Raw genomic sequence first — 6,890 nt, forward strand, 5'->3', positions numbered from 1 at the left:
TCCTCCCGAGCAATTGAGTCAGACCACCCTGCCCCTCTCCCATGAGCCCCCTTTCTTTAGATGTAAAGGCTTGAGAAGTGCATGGAGAGGAAACAGCCCCTGGCACACTGCAGCCGGCTTTTGCGCAGTGAGTTGGGCAGTGCCCAGGACCATAGCTTAGCACAGAGGGAAAGTCTGAACAAAGATACTCCAGGCAGGGCGACCTGCTCAAAGTCTCTGCCCCAGCCACACTCTGTAAAATTCAGCCTTTAGAGAGTTCATTGTTTTCTGAGTTAACAAATGTTCTAAAATGCAAATGCCTCTAGGTAGGTTAGCACAGATATTGCACTCTGAACAGTCTTCCTCATAAGGTCATGCAGGACTTTGGCAAACAGAAATACCCACAAGGGACAGACCAGTTAAATAAATGTGCAGATTTGTCCACATTAAAGATTATAGAGTTGGCTGGTGCAGAAGAACTAGGAGTGGATGCCTTTCTTTACAGGATGTCAAGTTAATAACAATGACATTAATAATGCACAGTGCTTAATGGTGGAAAAACAGACGCATCCGCTGGCCAGTTTTCCACCTCTAAACTGCAAAGGACCCTAGGTTCATGCTAGGTTCATGCTGGGGTGCAGGTCAAGGAACCCTTCCAAGTCTCAAGTTCCATTCTGAACATGGGCACCAAACAATTCTTGCACACAACAAAGGGTGACAGGAGACTCCGATGTGACAGTGCTTGGGAAAACGCAACATGCCACACAGGTGTAAGGGAGTATGATTCTCTACTTTCTGCCCTAATTCAATTTGGTTTTTTTTTTAAATATTTCAATTCTATTAGCATCTTGAATAGTAATCATCTCAAATCCTTTGCATCTCAACTTCTGGTTTCCTGTCCAGCACGCGAGGAGCTTGGAAGTCATCACTTCACCCTATCAACAACTAGAAAGCTGAACCAATTGAAAAATCAACAACTCACCCTAAATTCATCAGAGAATTGAGGTCACAGGACAAACTGCTGCCCCCAAAACTGGAGAGACAGACAGGCAAATCAAAGAGCCATAACTTATTGGAGCAGAAACCCATGAGCGGAAACCTCTGGGGGAGCCCATGCCAGGACAATGAAACCTAAACTGCAGTTGACAATTTGCCAGAGACTGAGTGTGGACAAGCCTGCAAGACAAAACCTTCAGTCACGGGGACCAGTCTTAAGGGGCCCCTCGCTCTTCTGTGAGTTTTACCTCCAGGAGCCCAGCCGGATTCTCACAGGAAAGACCAGAGAAAAATCTCATATTTCCGGCATGGGGAGGGGAAAAGAAAGCATTTGGAAGCAGCCAGAGTACAAGTACCCTGTTCTTCTTAACAATGTCTGCTGTCAGGAGAAACTGTTAACTGAGCACGTAAACCACTGGGGTTTGTCAGAGGCCAACGGACCAGGGGGAAGGAAGATACACACAGCAGAAAAGTAAATAAAGTCCTATTTATCCTGTACATCATGTTCAGCTATCAAAAAAAAAAAATTACGAGGCACAGTAAAAACCAAAAACACAGTGTGAAGAGACAGAGCAAGTATCAGGACTCAGATATGGCAAGGATGTTGGAGACATGGAATTTAAAACAATGATGATTAATGTACTAAGGGCTCTAATGGATAAAGCAGACAGAATGCAAAAACAGATGGGTGATGCAAGCAGAAAGATGAGAATTCTAAGAAAGAACCAAAAAAAAAAAAAAAAAAAAAAGGCTACAGATCAGAAACACAGTGATGGAAATGAAGAATGCCTTTGATGGGCGTATTAACAGACCAGACATGGCTGAGGAAAGGTCTGTGCTTGAGGACATCTAAATAACTTCTAAAACTAAAAAACAAGAGGAAAAAGACTGAAAAAGAGAACTGTGACACAGCTACCAGAGGGGTAATATATGTGTAACGGGAATAGAAGAAGGAGGATAAGAAAGAATGGAACAGAAGAAATATTTAAAGTAATAATGCCTACTAACTTCCTCAAATGAATGTCAGACCCTAAACCACAGATTCAGGGAGCTCAGAGAATACCAAGCAGTATTAAATCCCCCCTCAAAAAAAGAAAAGAAAAGAAAAGAAAACCTACACCTAGGCATATCATATTCAAACAGCAGAAAATGAAAGATAAAGAAAAAATCTTGAAAGAAGCCATAGGGAAAAATTCTTACCTATAAAAAAGCAAAGATAAGGATTACATCCAACTTATTTTCAGAAACCTCACAAGCAGGAAGAGAATGGAGTGAAATATGTAAAGTGCTGAGAGAGGAAAAAAAAAAAACTAAAAATTCTGTACCCTGAGAAATTATTCTTCAGAAATGTAGGAGAAATAAAGCCTTTTTTCAGAAAAACAAAAACCGAGGCAATTTGTTGCCAGTAGACCTGCCTTGCAAGAAATGTTAAAAGTTCTTCAGAGAAAAGGAAAACGATATGGGTCGGAAACTCAAATCTATTGTATATAAAGAAAGGAAGAGCATCAGAGAAGGGATAAGTAAGACAATACTAAAAATTTTATTTTTCTTATTTTTAATTGAGCTAACAGATGTCAGTTTGTTCAAAATAATAACAATAATGTATTTAACTACATGTGGTTACATATGTATCTTTTACATTATATATATATATATGTATGCTTATGTATAAGTAAAATGATAGCAAGGATACAAAGGAAAAGAGAGAAGAATTAGGATTATTTTATTATTAAGAAGTACTTGCACTACCTGTAAAGTAGTATAGTGTTATTCGGGTTTTTTTCCATTTATTTTTTATTTGTATACATTTATGGAGTTCAAGTGCAATTTTGTTAAACTGATATATTGTGCTGTGGTGCAGTCGGAGCCTTTCTTGCATACATCACTGAAGCAACCCACATGGTACCCACCAAGCCACCTCCCATCATCCATGCCCCTCCCACTCCCCACACCCCAGAGTCTCCGTCCTTCGTCCTTCCACACTCTGCCTTGTGTGTACACACTGGGCAGCTTCTGCTCATGAGTGGGATGATGCTGTGTCTGTCTGTGTCTCAGTTGTTTCACTTAAGATAATGACCTCCAGTTCTATCCATGTTGCTGGAAAAGGCATGATTTCATTCTTTTTCACAGCTGAACTGTGTTATACCGTATTTTCTTTATCCAGTCTTCCACTGATGTGCACTTAGGTTGATTCCATCTGTTTGTTGTTGTGAATAGTGCTGCAATAAACGTATGAGTGCAGGTATCTCTTTCATGTATTGATTTATTTTCCTCTGGGTAAATACCCAGAAGTGGGATTGCTGGATCATATAGTAGTTCTATTTTAAGTTCTTTGAGAAATCTCCATACTGTTTTCCATAAAGGTTACATTAATTTACATTCCCACCAGCAGTGGGTAAGTGTTCCCTTTTCTCCTGTATCCTCACCAACATCTGTTATTTTTTGTCTTTTTACTAGTAGCCACTGTGATTTGTGTGACATGATATCCCATTATGCTTTTAATTTGCATTTCTCTGATTAGTGTTGTTGAACATTTTTTATATACTTATTCGTCATTTGTTTGTCTTCTTTTGAAAACTGTCCATTCATGTCATTAGCCCACTTTTTAATGGAGTTAATTGGGTTTTGTTTGTTGTGGTTGAGTTGTTTGAGTTCTTTGTAAATTCTGGATATAGGTCCCTCATAGGATGTATAGTTTGCAAATATTTTCTCCCATTCTGTAGATTGTCTGTTCACTCAAATTATTTCTTTTGCTATACAGACCTTTTGTAGTTTATTTAAGTGTCATTCGTCTATTTTTGTTTCTGTTGCCTGTGCTTTTGAGGTCTTATTCATGAATTCTTTGCCCATACCAATGTCCAGAAGAATTTTTCCTAGATTTTTGTCTAGGATTTTTATACTTTCAGGTCTTACATTCAAGCCTTTAGTCCATCTTGTGTTGATTTTGTAATGATAAGAGATAAGGGTCCAGTTTCATTCTTCTGCACATAGTAATCCAATTTTCCCAGCACCATTTATTAAAGGGGTATCTTTCCATAGTGTATGTTCTTGTCAACTTTGTCAAAGATCAGTTGGCTATAAGTATGTGGATTTATTTCTGGATTCTCTATTCTGTTTCATTGATCTATGTGTTTATTTTTATACCAGTACTATGCTGTTTGGTAGTATACGTAGTATTCTGTGCTTTTTAGTATAATTTGAAGTTGGGAAATATGCCTCCAGCTTTGTTCTGTTTGCTAAAGATTACTTTGGCTATTTAGGCCCTTTTTTGGTTCTATATGAACTTTGGAATTGTTTTTTCTAATTCTGTGAAAAATGATGTTGGTATTTTAATAAATTGCATTGAACCTGTAAATTGCTTTAGGCAGGATGGTTATTTTAACAATATTAATTCTTCTAGTTTATGAGCATGGAATATTTGTCCATTTGTTTGCATTATCTGTAATTTATTTCATCAGTGTTTTGTAGTTCTCCTTATAGAGATCTTTCACCTCCTTGGTTAAATACATTCCTAGGTTGGCTTGTTTGTTTGTTTGTTATAGCTATTGCAAATGGTATGAAACTCTTAATTTGGTTCTTGGCTAGCTCATTGTTGGTGTATAGCAATGCTACTGATTTCTATATATTGATTTTCTATCCTGAAACTTTATTGAATTCATTTATCAAATCTAAGAGTTTTTTGGTGGATTCCTTAGTGTTTTCTAGATATAAGATCAGTAAATAGAGAAAACTTGACTTCCTCTTTTCTAATTTACATGCCTTTTTTTTTTTTTTTCTCTTGCCTGATTGCTCTGGCTAGGACTCCCAGTACCATGTTGAATGGAAATGGTGACAGTGGGCAACTTTGTCTTCTTCCAGTTCTTAAGGGGAATGCTTTCAGCTTTCCCCGTTCAGTATGATGTTGGCTGTAGGTTTGTCGCATGTAGCCTTCAATGCCTAGTTTACTTAGGATTTTTATCATGAAATGATGCTGAATTTTATTAAATGCTTTCTCCATGTCTATTGAGATGATCATGTGGTTTTTGTCCTTAATTCTGTTAATGTAATATATCACATTTATTGATTCATGTATGTTGAACCATCCGTGCATCCCTGGTGTAAAATCCACTTGATCATGGTGTGTTATCAGGTAGTACGTGCCTCCTTCGTGAATAGGAACCAGAGTAGTAAGTAGATGTTCACATTTTGAAGAGATCATCTAGGAAAGAATGCTAGGACTCACCAGAGAAGTGAGAGGAAATACTCTCACTCTTACCATAAGTAAGGAGAGGGTTCGAGATTGTAAAAGCCTCTTTGGAGTGCAAAGCCTTGGCATTTCTCTCTCGCTGTTTCCATGTCTAGGAGGCTTTCCCAGCTCTCAGCCAGTCTGTGGGCAGGTCAGTGGAGTTCACTGGGAAGCTTCAATGACTCTAACAGGAGGCAGGTTCAGAGTCATGGACAGACCCATGGGGGACAAGCAGCCTGACCGCTGGAGCTCTCAAAACACCCACACTCAGGCCTCCCCAGGCCACACCCAGCCAGGCAAATCAGATCCCCTGGGTGGGACCAGGCATCAGCGTGGTGAGGCCCCTTGGTGAGACCCGTGGGCAGCACCTGGAGCTCCCGTGTGTCTGAAAGCCATGAGAACATCTTCTCGGTGGGCAGCGGCTCGGCCTCCGGGCCTCCAGGCGTGATTCTGGCCCTTTCTGGCAGGAATCTCTCCTTTCCTCCTCATTGCCTCTACCTCATCCAATTTTCCGCTCCCAGGAGCACTCCCCAGAGCTGCGGCCTCTCTGTCCCCTTCATTCATTCGCCACAGTGGCCGTCACCCGGTCAGAGCCCTGAACTCCAACGACAAAGGTGTGAATGGTGACTGGAACCAGGTCCCTTCCCCATCCCTCGCTTCGGATTCGGTTTTAAGTTCCAAGTGCTACTCACGCAGGAAACTGACAGCTCCCCGGGCTTCTCCTCCAGCTAAAACTGGCTGCAGCAACACGGTTGGCCACTCCAGCGTGTCTCTTCCATCTCTGAGGGTGGCCAGGCCCCTGGAGGGAAAGGATGTGACTCCAAAATGCACCTGCCTGATGCTGAGGGGCAGATCCCACAGAACAGGGAGGTGGCTGGCGGCAGAGCTGCTTCTCCGCAGGACACAGCCCTGCCTGCCCGCCCTGCCCCACCCTACCGCAGGGCCTGCGTGTGACCTGAAAGGAGGAACGAAGGGGTGAAGGCTGGCCTCGAGTTCCAACACAAACATGGGAAAGCACACCTACCCCCAACCCTCACACACACTTCCCAACCCACATGTCCCACCTTCTGGGCCTTGCACTGTCCTTAGGTTTGGTTATGTTGTCTCTAACAAGCTCTTCTTGGGTGGATTATGAAGAAACCCTGTGGGGAAACAGCCATGCACTGTCAGCTGCCCCAAGACACCCCGAGCTTCCACCACTGCAGTTCCCGGATTCTGGCTATGCTGCTGCAGGGGACTCGGGTCCCCTCTGCACGTTCTGGTCTGGCAGGTGTGCCAGGCTCCATTGGGGTTCTGCAGCCACATCCTTGAGGCCCCCTGGCTGGCTCAGCAGCAGCCCTGGGCTTGTCCTGCCTGTCCCCATGTTCGATTCCTCAGCGCTGGAAAGCCCTGCAAGTGGGGGCCCCTCTGCCTGCGGTGCCCGTGCGTGGGGAAGGGTCAGATGAGCTTCCTTAGATAATGGCACAGCAGCCTGTCCGCACATCTCCTCTTCCTCCCAGGACTTTGCTGCACTCTCCTCTGCTGCTGTGGGGCGCACCCTCTGGGCAGCAGGTCTGGAGAGCGTCCGGTAAATCTGCCCGTGGCCTCCGCTGGCTGGAGCCCTGGTACCGTGTCCTCTCTGGTCAGGCGGCCACCCCCACCCCAGGACTGTGGAGCTCTCTCTGCTTGAGCAGGGCTGGAGGGCAGGTCA

Source organism: Microcebus murinus, chromosome 16 (genome assembly GCF_040939455.1).
Source record: "Microcebus murinus isolate Inina chromosome 16, M.murinus_Inina_mat1.0, whole genome shotgun sequence".
In the NCBI taxonomy this organism is placed as follows: Eukaryota; Metazoa; Chordata; class Mammalia; order Primates; family Cheirogaleidae; genus Microcebus; species Microcebus murinus.